A 20,803-nucleotide genomic window follows, 5' to 3' on the forward strand; every position below is an offset into this window, starting at 1 on the left:
GCATGGATCTGAGGTAGCAACCTCAGATCTGAACCCCTAGCTCGAATGGTTACTATCATGCCAAGAATACCCAAAACACACACATCGATCTAGGTGCAAAGGAGTCCAAGAACTAGTTTATTACCTCAAAATGCTCAGAAATATCTTCCCAATCCCGGATCTATAGCCCCTTCTTGCACCTCCAAGATCCTTCTTCCTTCTCCAAGCTTTAATGCACTCTTCAAGGCTCCAATTGGCTCAATCAATGATTAAGGCGACTAGGGTTTGGTGTTATGGGTGAAAGAGGCAGTAAAGGAACCCTAGGGGAGAGAATGAGACATTTAAATAGGCTCCCGATTTTAGGGTTTTCCTCGCACAGAACAGACTCGCCGAGTCCCGTTGTCCGATTCGCCGAGTCGGTCACTTACTCCTCGACCCGAATCCCGCTCGGACTCGCCGAGTTCATCCTTGGACTCGTCGAGTCTCCCTTAAAATTAAGGTTTTTTTTCTTGGCCTTCCAAACTTTGGGTGTTACAACTCTCCCCCACTTAAACTAAACTTCATCCTCGAAGTTTGCTATGATCCACCGCCTACGATCTGCCTCCAATACCCCACCATTCATTCTTACACCAGCTGCCTACCTTCGCTGGCCTTCCGCTCAGAACATCAATCCTTACGGATAATAATCTCGGGTGTATCCTGACCCTGAACATCCTGGAAACACAACTTACTCAACCGACAATCTTTCTGGTAATCTCCAAATACTGCACTGACCCCATAGGGGTTCACCCCATCTTTCCTGGCGTGATTTCCTTGCCTCCCCAAGGCAATGCTCCATAACCATCTATCCCCTCTACCACTGTGAAGACCCTTTCCTCATCCAATCTATTACTCCCGCGACTCCCAGTACGATTCATCGTAGCCAGTATCCACTTGGCATTCTTTCTACTATCATTTGGTGTCGAGCACCCTCGCGATCAACTAACTAAATTCTATCATACGCTGCACACTCGCACTGTTACTGACTGGAAATTCTGCTATTCCTTATCGGGCTTCCGGATGAACTGAGACCACCCTGGTCCCTACCAACCTATCAATATCTGGATTACCGGCTCCCACCGATCGCTGACCCAATACAACCACTAGTCGCTCCCAGCGACATTCAAAGAAACTTCAACCACCTATACTGCTCAATCTATTCTACCATGCTGGCACTACAATTTCCTGGGATCTACGATCCCCTATCTAGACACTAAGATCCTTACGAGGTCCCACCTGTGCTACTAAAACTCACGGGCCTCGCCCACGGGTCTCATCCGCCCCTATCCTTCTAGTCCCACTTGTCTAACCACTCTCGCACGGGCCTCGCCCATGGGTCTCACCCAACCATACTACTGAGCAACCCTGCTCTTAGGTCTCACCTATACTGCTATTCTCATACGGGCCTCGCCCACGGGTCTCACCCGACTATATCCTAGAGCGGCCTCTTCCAAGGTCTCACCTCTCAAGTGCTATATAGGCAACTCCTTACCATTCTCATCCATTACCCATTCCTGATCCCTATCTGAATGCTGGGAGATAAGGGCCTCGCCCCGACTCCGTCAATGAAGCCACTATGGAATGCTACGGCTTACCCACAGTCTTACATCACCTTCTATCGCTGTCTGCTAGTGAATGCTACAGCTGCCCCGTAGTCTGACAACACTTCCCACCACTGACTGCTAGTGAATGCTACGGCTGCCCCATAGTCTTACATCACTTTCCACTAATGTCTGCTGCTAAATAAAGTTGAGGCTCTCCCGCCACTCTTCCATGCTCTACATGTTGCTTCTGCCACTGACTGCTAACATGAAAGTATCCCATGCTATCTGACTTCAAGATCTTCATTTCGACTCACATGAGTCCTACAGGCGACCCTTCAACCTGAATCCAAACCACATACTCACCATCACCATTTACACGCACGGACTGATGAGGAGTTTCTCAAACTCCCAACCCTGAACTACTCAATCCATCAAATGCTGAACTACCTCTTTTCCTTCTCAGAAATCACGTACTCGTTCTGGATTTGCGTGCTCTTACCCTTGTACATTCGGAGGACTTTCCCCCACTTCGATCCTGCTTACACCTCGCTGCTCAATGAATAGAAATCCCTATCCTTGCTACCATTCCATAATCAATCTGCTAAGGAACCCCAAGCTTACCATAGCTAGGGATCTAACCGATCCATTTCTAAAACTTATACGGCTCCGAACTAGTGAGACATACCGAGTCCATCCAACGCATGCTACAACTACTGCACCCTAAGTAACCTTCTTCAATAGAACACCTCCCTTAACTACTAAACAAATATCCAAGGTATGCAGATGGCATATAACTTGATCACAATCAAACCGTTCAAAAATGAAATGATCATACCGATAATGATGCAGAACCATAACAATATAATATCATACACAAACAAAAGAACTGAAAACGGAAATTGCATACCTGCAACGTCCGGCGCTGCTCGCGTCTCCAAAGTAGCCATCTGAAAAGCCCTGCCTCTTATCGCAGGCGCCTCTGCACGGCCCTGACGGCCGTCTGTGATCCTCAAGGTTGCTGGGGCAGGTGCCATCACCCGTCCTGCTGAAAACAAACTGGGGCACTGGGCGTTCTTGTGGCCCCGCTAATTGCAGTGAAAACATATCAAGTCTGATCCCTGAGTGATGGTAATAGTACAATCCCTGCTAAAATGACCAGCCCGACCGTACCTGAAGCAGCCAGACTCACCACCACTACCACTCCTGCACGCGCCCCCATGCGCCCTGCCACACTTTCCGCATCGACTGCGGTACTGATAATCCCTCGATTTCGAATCCGATCCCTTGGGCCATTTGCCCGAACTCACGGCTACCTGAACCTCATCCGGCTTCCTCTTCCGGATCTGCTCCAAATCAATTTCCCTCTCCTTGGCCCAAGAAATCATATCTTCCAGCATCTTACAACGGGACCTGCTCACGAACTCCCTTATGTCAGCCCTCAACATCTCGTGATATCGGGCCTTCTTCATTTCCTCATCCGCGACATACTGCGGTACGAGAAGAGCCCTCTCCCTGAACTTGGCGGTGATCTCCACCACAGTCTCAGTAGTCTGCGTCAAATCCTGAAACTCCTGGGTCAGCTGCTGCACCTCAATAATTGGCGAAAACTCCGCCCTGAACCTAGCTAAGAAATTGGTCCAAGTCATCACGTCCAACGCGACATCATCACCCAAAGCATGACCAATCTGTAACATCCCGAAATCTAGGTACCCTTTTATTTATCCCTTCATCTTGAATTTGTGTCATTTTAGGGTTTTGCATGTTGGGCGAGTATGCTGGGCGTACAAGGAGTACGCTGCGCGTACTCGCACGCTTCATTTAAACGTGTTCTCCCTCGGGTACGCTGGGCATAACCGGTCTAGACCCAAAAACCCTAATTGTTGTGGTTGGCTATAAAAGGAATGAGATGGCTTGACTCCTCAGCCACCATCCCTCAGAAAGAAACCCTAAGAGAGTGTCCCTTCGTTCCTAGCTCATTAGTGAGTGTTCTAATCTTGGTGGTATCATTTCAAGGTAGCAAAGGAGAAGAGGATTCCATTTTGACGGCTAGAAGTTGGTGTTCAAGTGTAGATCCATGCTTAGCAAAGGTTGGAGCTTCATTCTAAGGTAAAAAGTTCGGATCTTGACTTGTAGTTCTTGTGGTATGCTTTATGGACCATCTTCTAGGGTTTTGGTCTCAAAGGTGGAGACTTTATGAGCAAATGGTCTCCATTAGCTTAGATCCATCATATTTCTGGTCTATTTGAGTTGTAGATTCATAAAAATGTAATCTTTAATGTGAATGATTAACCACGCATGAGATCTAGATCCTTGAGTTGAAATAGAAAGATGTAAAGGAGTGTAGGAGCCTTTACAGCGATGCCAAGGCTTAAAGGTTTCGACTTTATGAGTAAAGATGCTTAAATAAAGCCGGATCTAGAAGTTGAAGTAATGGCTTAACCGATTACGACCAGAAATGAGGAATGTTTAGATCTGATGGATTATGCCGGGTGTAACTCCCAGTACGCGCGGCGTACTGGGTGGAGACCCAAACTTCTGGGTTGGCGATGTACGCCCCGCGTACTGGAATGTTGACTTTTGTTGACTTTTAGGGTTTTGGTCAACATGTGGACTTTGAGTCAAGGAAGGGTAAAATGGTCTTTTACCCTTTGAGGAATGATGATAAGGGGTAAAGTCTAGTTGTGGAAGTCTATATTAATTAAAATGATATTTGTTATGATTAGGCGAGGTTGAGTCTTCGTTGGGATTTGGAGATAGCGAGTACGCGAGAATATAGACTTTCCACGGAGGTGAGTTTTCTCACTATACAGTACCCGGAAGGGTTTTATTGTGTGACCGGAAGGTCGAATATGTTATGAGTTATATGCATTGTATATGATAAGTTAATTGTTTATATGTGCTATGTATGATATGCTTGATATGAGCCGTAAGGCATTATGTTATGGGCCGGAAGGCGTATATGTTATGGGCCGGAAGGCGTTGTGATGTGGACCGTAAGGTTGACGTAGGTAGGACCGGAAGGTTTACCGAGTCGGGACGGAAGTCCCCTAAGACACATGGACCGGAAGGTCAGGGCCTGGAAAGGTGTATGTGCGTAAGTAGTATTTTGGGGAACTCACTAAGCATTTATGCGTACAATTGTTGTGTTATGTGTTTCAGGTACTAGCGAGGACCGTGGGAAGGCACCGGCGTGATTTGTACACACTGACGAAGGCACTGTTTTTTTGATCATGGGATGTATTTTGTTATAATGACATTTGTTACGCATGTGGTTTCAGAATATTAAATGATGGTTTTGATGTTTGCAAAAATGAAAAATTGTTTTGAAAATTCACGTTGTTACAAGTTGGTATCAGAGCCTTGGTTTGAGGGATTCGGATGCACCTTCGGGTGTAACTGAACTCAAACCGGGGATTTGAGGAAAAATTTTCAATTAATAAAAGCATAAATTTTTTTATAAGAGATTTCGTAATAACCAAAGGAAAAGCAGTGTGTACGGTCAGCTAGCGCCCGAACGGTAAAATCCCCAAAATACCCTTACAATATGTGTTATGAGATATGTTATGATATGATATGCATGCTAGTAGACTAGGTATTCATATTAGGACTACAGTGGCCTGATTTGTGATGCCTTAGTCTAAGGGAACCTGCTGCTATGAGATACTTTGAGAGCGAGTAGGTAGCCAGTGCATAGTAAGAATAGAGTACTCATGATCCGGGGTCCAAGGAGGAGGACTTGGGGTGAATGCTGATGCGGTGTAGTCGGTAGTATTGGGCCCGTACTACTGAAGACACCGGGTCAGTGGGCAACCCAAGTAAGAATCCTTTGGGTATCGGAGGCCGAGTAGGGTTGCGTTATCGAGTGTGATTATGCTCTATGGAGCCTCTGATATTTTTATGTTGTATTTCAGAGGCATTATGGTTGGGCCACGCCACAGACCTGGTACGAGCAGTGTGAGTGACGAGGAGCTTCATTAGATGATTCACGAAGAGGTGGCTGCGGCGATCCAGGCTGAGATTCCGGAGATGTTTGGTTCTATCAAGACCACACTGATGGAGACTTTGGATGAGCGGTACGCCGTGCTGACTGAGGTTGCAGCCGCTGCAGCTACCGCTGCTGTGGCTGCTTCCAGACCATAGGGAGGTGACTCGTTGCTATTCCGGGAGTTCAGCAACACGAAGCCACCCGAGTTTGACGGGATGCAGGATCCGATCGCTGCAATGAGATGGATTGCTGACATTGAGGGATGCTTCTACACATGTTCATGTCCGGAGCATCTGAGGGTACGGTTCGCTTTGAACCAGCTCCGCCTGGGAGCAAAGTATTGGTGGAAGTTCGTGACGACGAACTTCACTCTTGCATAGATTTCAGTCGTGACTTGGGAGAGATTTACTTATATGTTCAGAGACAAGTATGTTCCCCCGGTGGAGAGAGAACGGTTGGTTCAGGAGTTCTTGACCCTCAAGCAGGGTAATGATTCGGTTATTGTGATCACCCAAAAGTTTCATGAGAGGGCAATGTTCTGCCCTGAGCAGGTGTCAACTAAGCAGGCTCGGATGAGTCGATATTTGGGTGTACAGAGGAGGGGCATCTGGGAGTTCGTATCGAACTCATCATACCAGACCTTTGCTGAGCTCCAGGCAAATGCTAGGAAGAGAGAGATCGAGTTAGAGATTCAGGCCAGGGAGGAGGCCAAGTCTCAACGGGCGGATCGGCGGCCGGCTCAGTCCCAGTCGGCAGCCAAGCGGACCAAGTCCGCCGATTCGAGGACGGGAGGTCAGAAGGGCCGCACTTGCGGAAAGTGCGACAAGGGTCATGAGGGGGCCTGTCGATCAGGTGCTTGCTACAAGTGTGGCAAGGAGAGGCACATCGCTAGGGATTGCCCCAAGGGATTTATGGTTTGCTTTCATTGCAATCAGACCGGCCATCGGAAGGCCGAGTGTCCTCAAATTCACCAGGGATCTACCCCTACGGCTAGGGTTACCGAGACTCGGCCGGTGAAAGCCAAGGCTCCGAAGGCTCATGGGAGAGCTTTTCAGTTGACTACGGAGGAGGTTCGCGCGACGCCCGATGTCGTGGATGGTATGTATTCTTTCGTGTATTTACTTTTATGCTGAGATATTGTGCTTATATTATGATGTGCGTAGGTACTTTTCTTGTGAATTCTATACCTGCCTTGGTATTATTTGACTCGTGTGCGAGTCGGTCTTTTGTATCTTTTGCTTTTAGCCAGCACATCGGTATTGATCGGGAGGTGATGAGTCGACCCCTGAGGGTTTCCATAGCTGATGAGAAAGCGGTATACGCCATTGACGTGATTCGAGGATGTGTGCTCGAGATTTTTGGTGTCAAATTCTTTATAGATTTGGTTCCTATAGCGATGGGTGATGTCTGCGTCATCATGGGCATGGACTGGTTGAGTAAGTTTGGGGTAGTCATTGACTGCGAAAGACAGCTGGTGACTATACGAGACCCTAGTGGGCGAGTGCTTACTGTGTATGGTGAGGGGACCCGGTGCGGGTCAGCGTTTTGTTCGGCTACCAAGGTGAGACAGAGTTTGCAGTAGGGCTGTAGTGGATTCATAGCCTATGTGATGGACACACGAGTGGCTGCTGGGAGGCCAAATTCGGTTGATGAGGTTCCAATAGTGTGCGAGTTTTTGGATGTGTTTCCCGAAGAGCTACCAGGTGTGCCTCCGGAAAGGCAAGTGGAGTTCCGTATCGATCTGGTTCCGGGAGCAGCGGCCATCGCCAAGGCGCCTTATCGCCTCGCTCCACCAAAAATGCAGGAGTTATCCTCGCAGCTTCAGGAGCAGTTGGGAAAGGGGTTCATTCGACCGAGTAGCTCACCTTGGGGAGCGCCGATTCTTTTTATCAAGAAAAAGGATGGTTCACACCGGATGTGTATCGATTACCGGGAGTTGAACAAGTTGATGGTTAACAAATCGGTATCCGTTACCTAGGATCAATGATCTATTCGATCAATTGTAGGGGGCATCTTGGTTCTCGAAGATAGACTTGAGGTCGGGTTATCATAAGATGAGGGTTCGGGATGAAGATATTCAGAAGACTGCATTCAGAACTCGTTATGGACATTACGAGTTTATAGTGATGCCTTTTGGGTTCACCAATGCCCTGGCTGCATTCATGGATCTTATGAACAGGGTGTGCAGGACGATGCTGGATCGGTCGGTGATCGTATTCATTGATGATATTTTGGTGTATTCGAGGTCTAGGGAGCAGCATGAGGAACATTTGAGGGAGATTATTGGAGTATTGAGATCGGAGAGGCTGTATGCCAAATTCTCCAAGTGTGATTTCTGGTTACGAGAGGTCCAGTTCCTAGGGCACCTTGTTAACCAGAAAGGGATATTGGTCGATCCGGCCAAGATTGAGGCGGTGATGAGATGGGAAGTGTCGAGATCGCCCACTAAGATCAGGAGCTTTCTGGGATTGGCCGGCTATTATCGAAGGTTTATCAGGGATTTCTCCTTATCGTCGTGCCACTTACCAAGATGACCCGGAAGGGTGTTGCATTTTCATGGGGTCCGGAGCAGTAGTCCTCATTTGAGACCCTTCGTCAGAAATTGTGCGAGGCCTCGGTGCTCGCACTCCCGGAAGGAATGGAGGATTTTGTGGTATATTGTGATGCATCTATATCTGGATTAGGGGCAGTGCTTATGCAGAAGGGACACGTTATAGCATATGCTTCGAGGCAGCTGAAGCCTCATGAGTCGAGATATCCCACCCACGACCTGGAATTGGGGGCTGTGGTGTTTGCCCTCAAGATCTGGCGACACTATCTTTATGGGGTTCAGTGTACCATATACACGGACCACAAGAGTCTGAAGTACTTGATGGATCAGCCAAATCTGAATATGCGTCAGAGGAGATGGTTGGATGTGGTGAAGGATTATCATTATGAGATCCTGTACCACCCGGGCAAGGCTAATGTTGTAGTCGATGCATTGAGCTGTAGGGCGGAGAGCGCCCCGATCCGAGACGTTTGTATGAGGTTGACGGTGATGACTCCGATTTTGGACACCATCCGAGGGGCCCAGGCTGAGGCTGCGAGACCAGAAAACCAGAAGAGGGAGCGGGTTGTCGGTCAGGTATCAGAATTCTTTATGGATGGTCGGGGACTTATGACATTTCAGGGTCGGATTTGGGTACCGTTTGTGGGCGATACGCGTACTATTTTGATGGAAGAAGCGCATCGATCGAAATTCTCTATCCATCCCGGGGCTACTAAGATGTATTTGGACCTAAAGAAGGAGTATTGGTGGCCCTGTATGAAGAGGGATGTGGCGTGGTTCGTCGAGAGGTGCCTAACTTGTCATAAGGTTAAGGCCGAGCATTAGTGTCCGCACGGTAAATTGCAGCCGCTAGAGATTCCCGAATGGAAGTGGGAACAAATTACCATGAATTTTATCACCAAATTGCCAAGGACTGCGAGAGGGGTCGATGCAATTTGGGTGATTGTGGATAGATTGACAAAGAGCGCTCATTTTCTAGCTATCAGTGAGAGCTCTTCTGCGGAGAAGCTGGCAGAGTTATATGTGAGGGAGGTAGTCGCGACATGGGGTTCCGATGTCGATCGTTTCAGATCGGGATGTACGATTTACTTCCAGGTTTTGGAAGAAGTTTCACGAGGAGTTGGGTACGAGGCTGCATTTCAGTACCGCATACCACCCGCAGACAGACGGACAGAGCGAGCGGACGATTCAAACGCTCGAGGATTTTTGTGGGAGTTGGGACACCTATTTACCCTTAGCAGAGTTTTCGTACAACAACATCCATCATTCGAGCATTGATATGCCACCCTTTGAGATGTTGTATGGGAGGAGGTGTCGCACCCCCATCTGCTGGGGAGAGGTGGGGCAACGGGTAATGGGTAGCACGAAGATTGTACTGTAGACGACCGAGCAGATACAGCAGGTCAGGCAGAGATTGCTGACCGCTCAGAGTCGCCAGAAGAGTTAGGCGGACAGGCGTCGGTCCGAGCTCGAGTTTCAGGTTGGTGACCTTGTGCTCCTAAAGGTCTCTCCTTGGAAAGGAGTGATACGATTCAGGAAGAAGGGCAAGTTGGGACCTCGATATATTGGACCTTTCAGGGTAATCGCTAGGGTGGGCAGGGTAGCCTACCGGTTGGATCTACCCGCGGAGTTGGGTCAGATCCATGACACCTTTCATGTCTCGTAGTTGAGGAAATGTATTGCCGACAAGTTGGCAGTGGTGCCATTAGATGATATTCAGGTGGATGCAGGCCTGAACTATGTTGAGAGACCAGTGGCGATCGGGGATCGAAAGGTTAAGGTTCTGAGGAACAAGGAAGTACTCTTGGTACAAGTGCAGTGGCAACATCGGAAGGGGTCCGAGCTAACATGGGAGTCCGAGTCTGAGATGCGGGATCAGTATCTGGAATTGTTTTCAGTGTGAGACTTCGGGGACGAAGTCTGGCTCTAGTGGGGGAGAATTGTAACTGTTGGGTTTTGAGCAATCTAACACTTCCTAAGTGTGCATGCAACCCTAATAAACCTTGGATTTATGTTTGTCTAAATACATGCAAAATAATAAATTTTCCAAGGTTTATAACCTATCTAACATGGCATGGGGAACATTTCAACATAAAAGAGTTAGAAGAGATTACATACCTTTTGGTGAGTTTGGTTCTAAGGAGTTTGAGGGCCAAGCACCAATAGTGTGAATGCCTCAAATGGAATCACAAAACACCACAAACTCTTGGAAAACTTTGAGAGAGTATACACACTTGTATAAAATCAGCCACACACAAGCACACACACACACACTAGTTCACTAGTTTCCTGTTAGGCTCCATTTCATGCTCCATAAGCATGCTTATATAGTGTGCATGGTTAGGGTGAAACCCTAATAACCCATGTCTTTTCCTTTCCAAGGATCCATGGGTTAAAAGCTCCATGGATCATCCATGGACTTCCACATAAGCCTAGCCCATTAACAAATGAGTATTAGCCCACACTATATAAAACAAATAGCCCATAATCTAATTAGTCTTCCTTTTAATCTCTAAATTAATTCATAATTAATTTAAGACTAAAACTAATTAAATAACGTAACTTCATATTAATATATTATAACTCATAATATATTAATAAACATATGTGTATAACTCTCATAAAATTATCCATATTAGTTTGGATGAGATGCAACCCAAATGGACCATGCCGGTCGGGTCAAGTATATACCAAATAAGTTATGGACTTAGACACCTTATCCAACAGACTCCCACTTGGATAAGTCTAATAATTGTATTTTCCTATAACTTCAGGAACCAACCGGAATCGTAGCTCTCAAAAACTCCCTCGAACTATGAAGACTCTGTTGAACTATGAAGCGCCATTTTAGATAAGTGATCACATAATCCTCTGTTCTCATGATATCAGCCGGACAAACACATGGAACTATGTCTTCCTTATTGTCTAGCAGTTGTTTCTCGATTTTCCGATTTGTTTGACGAAGAACTTCACTGAACACATTGATTTAGTTCTGACCAGGCCTGGTACATGGGTCAACACAAAATCATCGAGGGGCCCAGATATCGCTTCTATTTCTAGAAGGAACAGATAAACTTCGACTGATATGCTTGTTCTACTACTTATTGAATTGTACACAAAGGCACGTTTTATAACATCAAGTTACTGATGCGTTTACGTGCAATCAATGCACAACCAACTCATAGGTAACAACTCATATCTCTAGGTTTGAAGATTTATATGATATTATCGTCTCACGATCACTTGAGATAAATTCCATGAAGTGATACAAGTGAGCGTGGGTTTATACCAATACTCATAACTTATGAGTACTCATCAATGTTGCAGCAACTATTGCCATGTCTAAACACCTTTAAGGCATCTACAAACCCAATTCATGACAATCTTGATTCATACCTACTTCCGACGTATGATCGATTGTGGAGGTTTGAATAAATTAATTATTCTGGAAGTCAAAACATGCAAAACCGAAACAATAGTAAATAATTGACAATGATAGTAACACTTTACTCATAAATAAATCACAAATTTTATTCATCATCAAACGTCGATTACATTTTACAAGTTTCAGGAAAACTATCTAAACTGTAAAACTAATATCGTCCCTCAGCCCGATGCGTCTCGCATGCTGAAAATGCTTAACCCTCGTCAGTCCCTTCGTAAGGGGATCTGCAGGATTCTCATCTGACGATATCCTCCTTGTCACAAGGAGTCCTTCTTCAATCTTGTGTCTTATGAAGTGATATTTTCTCTCAATGTGTCGAGATCTGCCATGATCTCTTGGTTCCTTGGCTAAGGTAACTGCACTATTGTTGTTACAGAAAATCTCTATAGGTTCCTTAATAGCTGGTACAACTTCAAGGTCTCCGATGAACTTCTTTAGCCATATCGCCCCCTTCGCTGCTTCACTCGCTACTATATACTCTGATTCACAAGTCGAATCAGCCACCGTCTCCTGCTTGGAACTCTTCCAAGAAATTGCCCCTCCATTTGAAGGTAAAGATCCAGCCCGACTGAGACCGGAAATTATCCCTATCAGTCTGAAAACCAGCATCACTATACCCTAATACTCTCAAGTCATCACTGCCACCAAGGGTAAGGATCCAATCCTTAGTCCTCCGCAGGTACTTGAGAATGTTCTTTACCGCTGTCCAATGAGCCTTGCTAGGGTTCCCCTCATACCTGCTGACCATGCTCAAAGCAAATGCCACATCAAGACGGGTACAAGTCATAGCATACATGATCGAGCCAACTGCGGAAGCATATGGTAATTGGCTCATCTCAGCTATCTCTGCCTCTGTACTCGTACTCTGAGTCTTACTCAGTTTGGTATTGCTTTGGATCAGTAAATCTCCTTTCTTGGAATTCTCCATGTTGAACCTTTTCAACACCTTATCCAAGTAGATACTCTGACTAAGTCCAATTAGTCTTCTACTCCTTTCTCTTAATATCCTTATCCCTAGGATATAGGTAGCCTCCCCTAGGTCCTTCATAGCAAAGCACTTCCCAAGCCAGGACTTAACCTCCTGCAAGGTTGGGATGTCATTTCCTATGAGTAGTATGTCATCCACATACAGTACTAAGAAGCTAACTATACTCCCACTAGCTCTGACATACACGCAAGACTCATCTTCGCTTCTCGAGAAGCCAAACTCTTTTACCTTCTCATCAAAACAAAGATTCCAGCTACGAGATGCTTGTTTTAATCCATAAATGGATTTCTCAAGCTTGCATACTCTATTAGGGTACTCTGCACTGACAAAAGCCTCTGGCTGATTCATGTACACATCCTCAGCCAACTTTCCGTTAAGGAAAGCGGTTTTGACATCCATTTGCCATATTTCATAATCATGAAATGCTGCAATGGCTAACATAACCCTAATAGACTTAATCTTTGCTACCGGCGAGAAGGTTTCATCATAATCAATACCTTGAGTTTGAGTAAAACCCTTCGCAACTAGTCGAGCCTTATAAGTATGCACTTTTCCTTCCATGTCTGTCTTCTTCTTGAAGATCCATTTGCACCCGACTGTTTTACGGCCTGGTACATTGTCAACCAAGTTCCAAACTTGATTGTCATACATGGACTGTATCTCGCTGTCCATAGCCTCCTTCCATTTAGCAGACTCCGGGCCTGCCATGGCTTCCTTAACACTGCTAGGTTCATCCAAATTTACCAATGTACTACCACTGATAAATGTATCACCTTCCGTAGTAATATGAAAACCATAATAAAATGAAGGTGTGTTCCTAACCCGTGTAGAACGCCTTGTAGGTACAGACTCATCAGCTGGATCAACAGGAGTTTCCTCCTCAGGTTGATTGCTAGTGTATGAGGTTCCTTCACCAATCTATTCTTGAATTTCTTCAAGATCAATCTGCTTCCCACTGTCTCCTTGGCTTATAAATTCTTTCTCGTGAAAGATCCCTCTTCGTGCTACAAAGACCACATTCTCAATGGGTTTGTAGAACAGGTAACCGAAGGATTTCTGTGGGTAGCCGATGAAAATACACCTTTCACTTCGGGGTTCAAGCTTATCATGAGTTTCACGCCTCACGAAAGCTTCGCAACCCCAAATTTTGATGTGGTCCAAATTGGGAACCTTCCCAGTCCACATCTCATGAGGTGTTTTGGTAACGTTCTTTGTAGGGACTAGATTAAGGATATGGGCGGCAGTCTCTAAGGCATACCCCCAAAAAGAGATTGGTAACGAAACTCGACTCATCATAGAGCGAACCATGTCCAACAAAGTTCGATTACGCCTCTCAGCTACTCCATTCAGTTGTGGTGTCCTGGGAGGAGTCAATTGTGAGACAATCCCACACTCCTTAAGATAGTCAAGGAACTCGGTACTAAGATACTCACCACCTCGATCGGATCGAAGCATCTTAATGTTCCTGCCCAATTGATTTTCTACTTCCTGTTTGAATTCCTTAAACCTTTCAGAGGTTTCTGACTTATGTTTGATTAAATAGACATACCCATATCTACTATAATCATCAATAAAAGTCACATAATACCGATTAGCATCCCTTGTGGCGGTTTTGAATGGTCCACATACATCAGTATGTATTAGGTTCAACAAACCCTCACCCCTCTCACAAGTTCCAGTGAAGGGTGATTTTGTCATGTTTCCAAGTAGACAAGATTCACAATTATCATCCGATTTAAGGTCAAATGATTCCAAGACTCCACTCTTTTGGAGTTCGCCTATGCGTTTCTTGTTTACATGTCCAAGACGACAATGCCACAATGATGCTTTATCTAGGCTAGTAGAAGAATCAATATACAACACATTATTTCCTAAGTTGTCTACAATCGACACAGTCTCATACACACCATCACAAGGTAATGCTTTAAAATAAAACACATTATTAAAGAAAGCATCAATACCACCACATTCATTATCAAACGAAAAGGTAAAACCTTGTTTGTACAAAGCATGAAAAGAAATAATATTCCTCATCATTTCAGACGAGTACACACATTTATTGAAATCTAATTTTAACCCATTATTAAGCAACAAAATATAAACTCCAATCTTGGAAACAGGTGAAGCCTTCCTATTCCCCATGATTAAGTTTATCTTCCCATGCTCCACATCCTCACTTCTTCTTAGGCCCTGCAAATCAGAACATATGTGAATACCACATCCTGTATCAAGCACCCAAGAGTTAGAATATGTTGAGTAATTAGACAATATAGTGCAAATACCTGCATGGGTGGGTTTCACTTTCCCGTCCTTTAGATCCTGCAAGTACTTAGGGCACTTTCGCTTCCAGTGTGCCTTTTCATGGCAATAAAAGCATTCAACATCCTTGGGAATGGCAGAAGGAGTGACTGAACCACTCTTGGTCTTTGATGAGGAGCCTTCAAGAGACTTTCCCTTGGTACCCTTCGAAGGGTGCTTCCTCTTTTTCCCTTTGCCTTGCCCAATAGCCAAAACATGGGTAGATGTTGGAGTAGGAGTAGTAGAGGTAACAACCGCCGTACCCTTAAGACCGGATTCCGTGGTCTTCAAGAGTCCTTGAAGCTTGCTGAGGGTAACTTCCTCCTTGTTCATATGATATGTCATTCGAAAATGATCATAAAAAGAAGGCAAGGAGTGCAAAATGATGTCAATTGCCAACTCCTCGGGGATGTTAACATTCAGCTTCAGCAAACGGTCCACATACCTTTGCATCTTTTGCATGTGGCCCGTGACGGATTCACCATCCTTCATGCGAGTAGTTATTATGGAGGAGATTATTTCATACCGCTCCTGACGAGCACTCTGATGGTACCTTTCCATCAGGTCTTGGTGCATCTCAAAAGGGTAGAAATCTTCATATGACTTTTGGAGCTCGACTGTCATCGTGGCCACATGATACATGCCACCTTAGTAGCATCTCTCTCATGAGTCCTGAATTCAGCGATCTCCTCAGGAGTAGCAGTAGACTCATCAAGTTCTTTTAACTCCTTATCGAGGACATATTCCTTGTCCTCATAACGAGTAACCATCCTGATGTTCCTAATCCAATCCATGAAGTTGGAACCATCAAAGATGACCCTCCCACAAAGATTCATGAGAGAGAAAGAACCAATTGGGTTAGAGCCTGAAGCATTAGTGTTGGAAGACATCTGAAAGAAGATAGTAAGTTTAGATTAGATATTTAGGATCCTTAATAAGACACCCAAATGTAATATTAAGGCTAGGATCCAATCACAATATATTACACTTAGAAGAGGGATGCCGTAATCTAAGTAATAATATATTTGAAAGGTAGGTGAATGACGATTCACCAATTTCCACCATGAAAACGAAATGATTTATTAGGTTTAATTGGATTTGAAATTCCTAGATTCTTTTGAGATTCATTGAACTTTTCAATGGCATGTTTCAATCTCGATTGTGCCCTTCAAGTTTTGTGACTGGGATGCCGAGGATCACAAAACAAGGTGTGAATAACCATGCTAATTCACTTGGTACCCTTAATATTATCACCTAATCAATGTGCCGGTTAACCACACACGCTCTATTGATCTATGACAAACATTAAGTCACCCTTCGTGATCCTTACTAGTCCTAGTTAGTGTGTCGGTTAACCACACACGCTCCACCAATGACTTGGTAAGGTACAAAGTGTGAATTCCATGGACTAGCACCATGTTCACATTTTTCCTAAAATAACTAAGATTGGGAATTAAAAGAGTTTAGTTATTTTATAATATTTATTATACTTTTAATGAGGATTTAAAGTCATTGTTCTACCCGTTCGGCTAACGACCCTCCACCGATCAAGCAAGCGGTGGGTGAGAGTATACACCCATTAAGTCGCCATTTTATAGGCAACAACCTTATACCCACCTTATAGACCGGCTTCGTGAATGAGGCCTACTAACGGTAAACGACTTATTCTTATACATATATATAATAATTAACCATTAATGTTATAAATAGTATAAGGGTTGAATTTTAACTATTAAAACTCTAAGGGTTGGAATTAAAGTTTATTAAAGTGTGTGAAACTTTAAAAATTCCAAAACTTGAGGGCAAGTTTTGTAACTTTGCAAAACTCTTCATTTCATAACTTATGAATTAAAGGTTCATAAAAATGAAGACTCTTCATTTTCATGTAACTTATGTGTTTTAAGTGTGTGTTAAATAAGAGTGACCTTTGGAAATTCATAACTTGAGGACAAATTATGAACTCCATTAAAACACATAAATGATAAAGAATTAATCCTAAACAATTCAGCAAATAATTCCTATCATTTTCTAAATTCATAAGAACATGAACATGATCATCAAAAATTCAAGAATTATATGAACACATAAAATCATGGAATTTTGATATATGCTATTGAAAATGGATTAGAACAACCATTACACCAGCTAAAATAAGTTTTATAACACCAAAACAGTATAGGGTAATGTTCCTAGTCCATTTCCAGCAGCAAAAGTCGAAAAACTGCACTCTTTCGATCCTACTCGTCGAGTGCATGAACTTACTCGTCGAGTAGGTTGAAGTTTGCCTTGGACTCGTCGAGTCCCCCCATGGACTCGGCGAGTCCATCATGCAGATAGCAACGATTTTGACTTTTTTTCACTATTTTGCATCAAGTATCAAACAAGCAAGCCTTGGCTCTGATACCACTGTTGGGTTTTGAGCAATCTAACACTTCCTAAGTGTACATGCAACCCTAATAAACCTTGGATCTATGTTTGTCTAAATACATGCAAAATACTAAATTTTCCAAGGTTTATAACCTATCCAACATGGCATGGGGAACATTTCAACATAAAAGAGTTAGAAGAGATTACATACCTTTTGGTGAGTTTGGTTCTAAGGAGTTTGAGGGCCAAGCACCAATAGTGTGAATGCCTCAAATGGAATCACAAAACACCACAAACTCTTGGAAAACTTTGAGAGAGTATACACACTTGTATAAAATCGGCCACACACAAGCACACACACACACACTAGTTCACTAGTTTCCTGTTAGGCTCCATTTCATGCTCCATAAGCATGCTTATATAGTGTGCATGGTTAGGGTGAAACCCTAATAACCCATGTCTTTTCCTTTCCAAGGATCCATGGGTTAAAAGCTCCATGGATCATCCATGGACTTCCACATAAGCCTAGCCCATTAACAAATGAGTATTAGCCCACACTATATAAAACAAATAGCCCATAATCTAATTAGTCTTCCTTTTAATCTCTAAATTAATTCATAATTAATTTAAGACTAAAACTAATTAAATAACATAACTTCATATTAATATATTATAACTCATAATATATTAATAAACATATGTGTATAACTCTTATAAAATTATCCATAATAGTTTGGATGAGATGCAACCCAAATGGACCATGCCGGTCGGGTCAAGTATATACCAAATAAGTTATGGACTTAGACACCTTATCCAACAGTAACAACCCGGAATCCAGGTACCCTTTTATTTAGCCCTTCATCTTGAATTTGTGTCTCTTTAGGGTTTTGCATGTTGGGTGAGTACGCTGGGCGTACAAGGAGTACGCGCACGCGCTTCATTTAAACGTGTTCTCCCTCGGGTACGCTGGGCGTAACCAGTCTAGACCCAAAAACCCTAATTGTTGTGGTTGGCTATAAAAGGAATGAGATGGCTTGACTCCTCGACCACCATCCCTCAGAAAGAAACCCTAAGAGAGTGTCCCTTCGTTCCTAGCTCATTGGTGAGTGTTCTAAGCTTGGTGGTGTCATTTCAAGGTAGCAAAGGAGAAGAGGATTCCATTTTGAAGGCTAGAAGTTGGTGTTCAAGTGTAGATCCGTGCTTAGCAAAGGTTGGAGCTTCATTCTAAGGTAAAAAGTTTGGATCTTGACTTGTAGTTCTTGTGGTACGCTTTATGGACCATCTTCTAGGGTTTTGGTCCCAAAGGTGGAGACTTTATGAGCAAATGGTCTCCATTAGCTTAGATCCATCATATTTCTGGTCTATTTGAGTTGTAGATTCATAAAAATGTAATCTTGGACGTGAATGATTAACCATGCATGAGATCTAGATCCTTGAGTTGAAATAGAAAGATGTTAAGGAGTGTAGGAGCTTTTACAGCCATGCCAAGGCTTAAAGGTTTAGACTTTATGAGTAAAGATGCTTAAATAAAGTCGGATCTAGAAGTTGAAGTAATGGCTTAACCGATTAAGACCAGAAATGAGGAATGTTTAGATTGGATGGATTACACTGGGCGTAACTCCCAGTACGCGCAGCGTACTGGGTAGAGACCCCGACTTCTGGGTTGGCGATGTACGCCCCGCGTACATCAAGCTGTACGCCCCGCGTACTGGAATGTTGACTTTTGTTGACTTTTAGGGTTTTGCTCAACATGTGGACTTTGAGTCAAGGAAGGGTAAAATGGTCTTTTACCCTCTGAGGAATGATGATAAGGGGTAAAGCCTAGTTGTGGAAGTCTTTATTAATTAAAATGATATTTGTTATGATTAGGCGAGGTTGAGTCTTCGTTGGGATTTGGAGATAGCGAGTACGCGAGATTCTAGACTTTCCACGAGGTGAGTTTTCTCACTATACAGTACCTCATCCTAGGCTTACCCTAGGGAAACCTCTGACCCAACTCAAACCAGCCCTCAGCTGCTGAAGGTCTCCTTGTGATGCCAATTAGCCATCACCTGGATACCATCACATGTGACGAGGCTCAGATAATCCTTCAAGTAGAGGAATCGTTCCTACAATGGTTGGACTCAAACAAGAGTTGCGAAATATGACCAAATCCAACACTCTGAGATTATTCAACCCTGATCACATGTGACGTGTCGTATCCACCTAATGGCTAACTCCCATCACTCAGAATCCCATAATGCACAAAGCAAGCAGCATTCAGACAAAGGGAAAATCTAACCATAACATACTCAAGCAATCATATCCACATAGCAGGAATATGAACTAGCATGCAACATAACTCATAAACTCAGGCATAACCTAAATAGACTATCCTACTACTATCTATTCAACACTATCATGCAGATCAAAAGCACACATAATAGGCATATAAGGCATCATCCCTAGATCCTTAGTCCTAATCTAGCATGCTGTTCTATTAACTGATTAATCAAAACATAGACATGTATAGGTATTTTGGGGTACTTACTTGAGCTCGGTTGATTGCATGTACCACACCTCTTTTCTCTATTCAAGGTTCTTTTCTTTCTGAATTCTTTTTGCTTTTCTAAAACTGTTTTCTTTCTCAAAACTCTCTTTTTACAAAACTGTCTTTTCATTTTGAAAACTTCTATACCAATTCCTCAGTTTGTGTTCAGACACACACGAGAGCATGTTCGAATCCCTCAAACCAAGGCTCTGATACCAACTTGTAACTGTTGGGTTATGAGCATTCTAACACTCCTAAGTGTACATGCAACCCTAAATACCTTGGATCTATGTTTTCTCTATTATACATGCAAATATGAACATCCAAGGTATTATCCTAATCTAGCATACAAAATAATGGATATAACAAGATAGAATACATACCTCTTTGATAGTGCTTGTCTTCATGAAGCTTGAGTGTTTAGTGCCCCAAGTGTGACACCTCAAATGGTTCACACAACACCAAATACACTTGGACTAACTTGAGAGAATCCTACACTTCATAAATCGACTAGCCCTCTCTAGAATCATCTAGTGGCCGGTTTTGGGAAGAATAATATCTTTATATAGTGTTACAATTAGGGTAAACCCTAATTGTCATGACTTTCCATTTCCTTGGATCCATGGGTTCAAATACACCATGGAGCATCCATGGAGCATCATATGGGTTTTGGCCCAACTAGATAATCCATGGAGCATTAGCCCACTATATAAGTATGGATGATTTACACAATCAACCCATATATTTAATTAGTCTTCTTTTGATCACTTAATTAATCCTAAATTAATTCTTGATCAATACTAATTAAATAATCTTATTATTCTTATTATTAATATACTAGAACTTATAATATATTAATAACCGTAAGTATCTTATTTCTCTCATTATAGTCTATCCAAGTGCATGATGCCATGCAACCCAAATGGACCATGCCGGGTCGGGTCAAGTCTTACCAATTATAGTTATGGACTTAGACATTAATCCAACAGTCTCCCACTTGGATAAGTCTAAAACTATTATTGCGTATGACTTCAGGAACCAACTGGCAATCGTAGCTCTCAAAAGCTTTTGTCGAAC

Source organism: Lactuca saligna, chromosome 9, assembly GCF_052625555.1.
Source record: "Lactuca saligna cultivar CGN05327 chromosome 9, ASM5262555v1, whole genome shotgun sequence".
Lineage (NCBI taxonomy): Eukaryota > Viridiplantae > Streptophyta > Magnoliopsida > Asterales > Asteraceae > Lactuca > Lactuca saligna.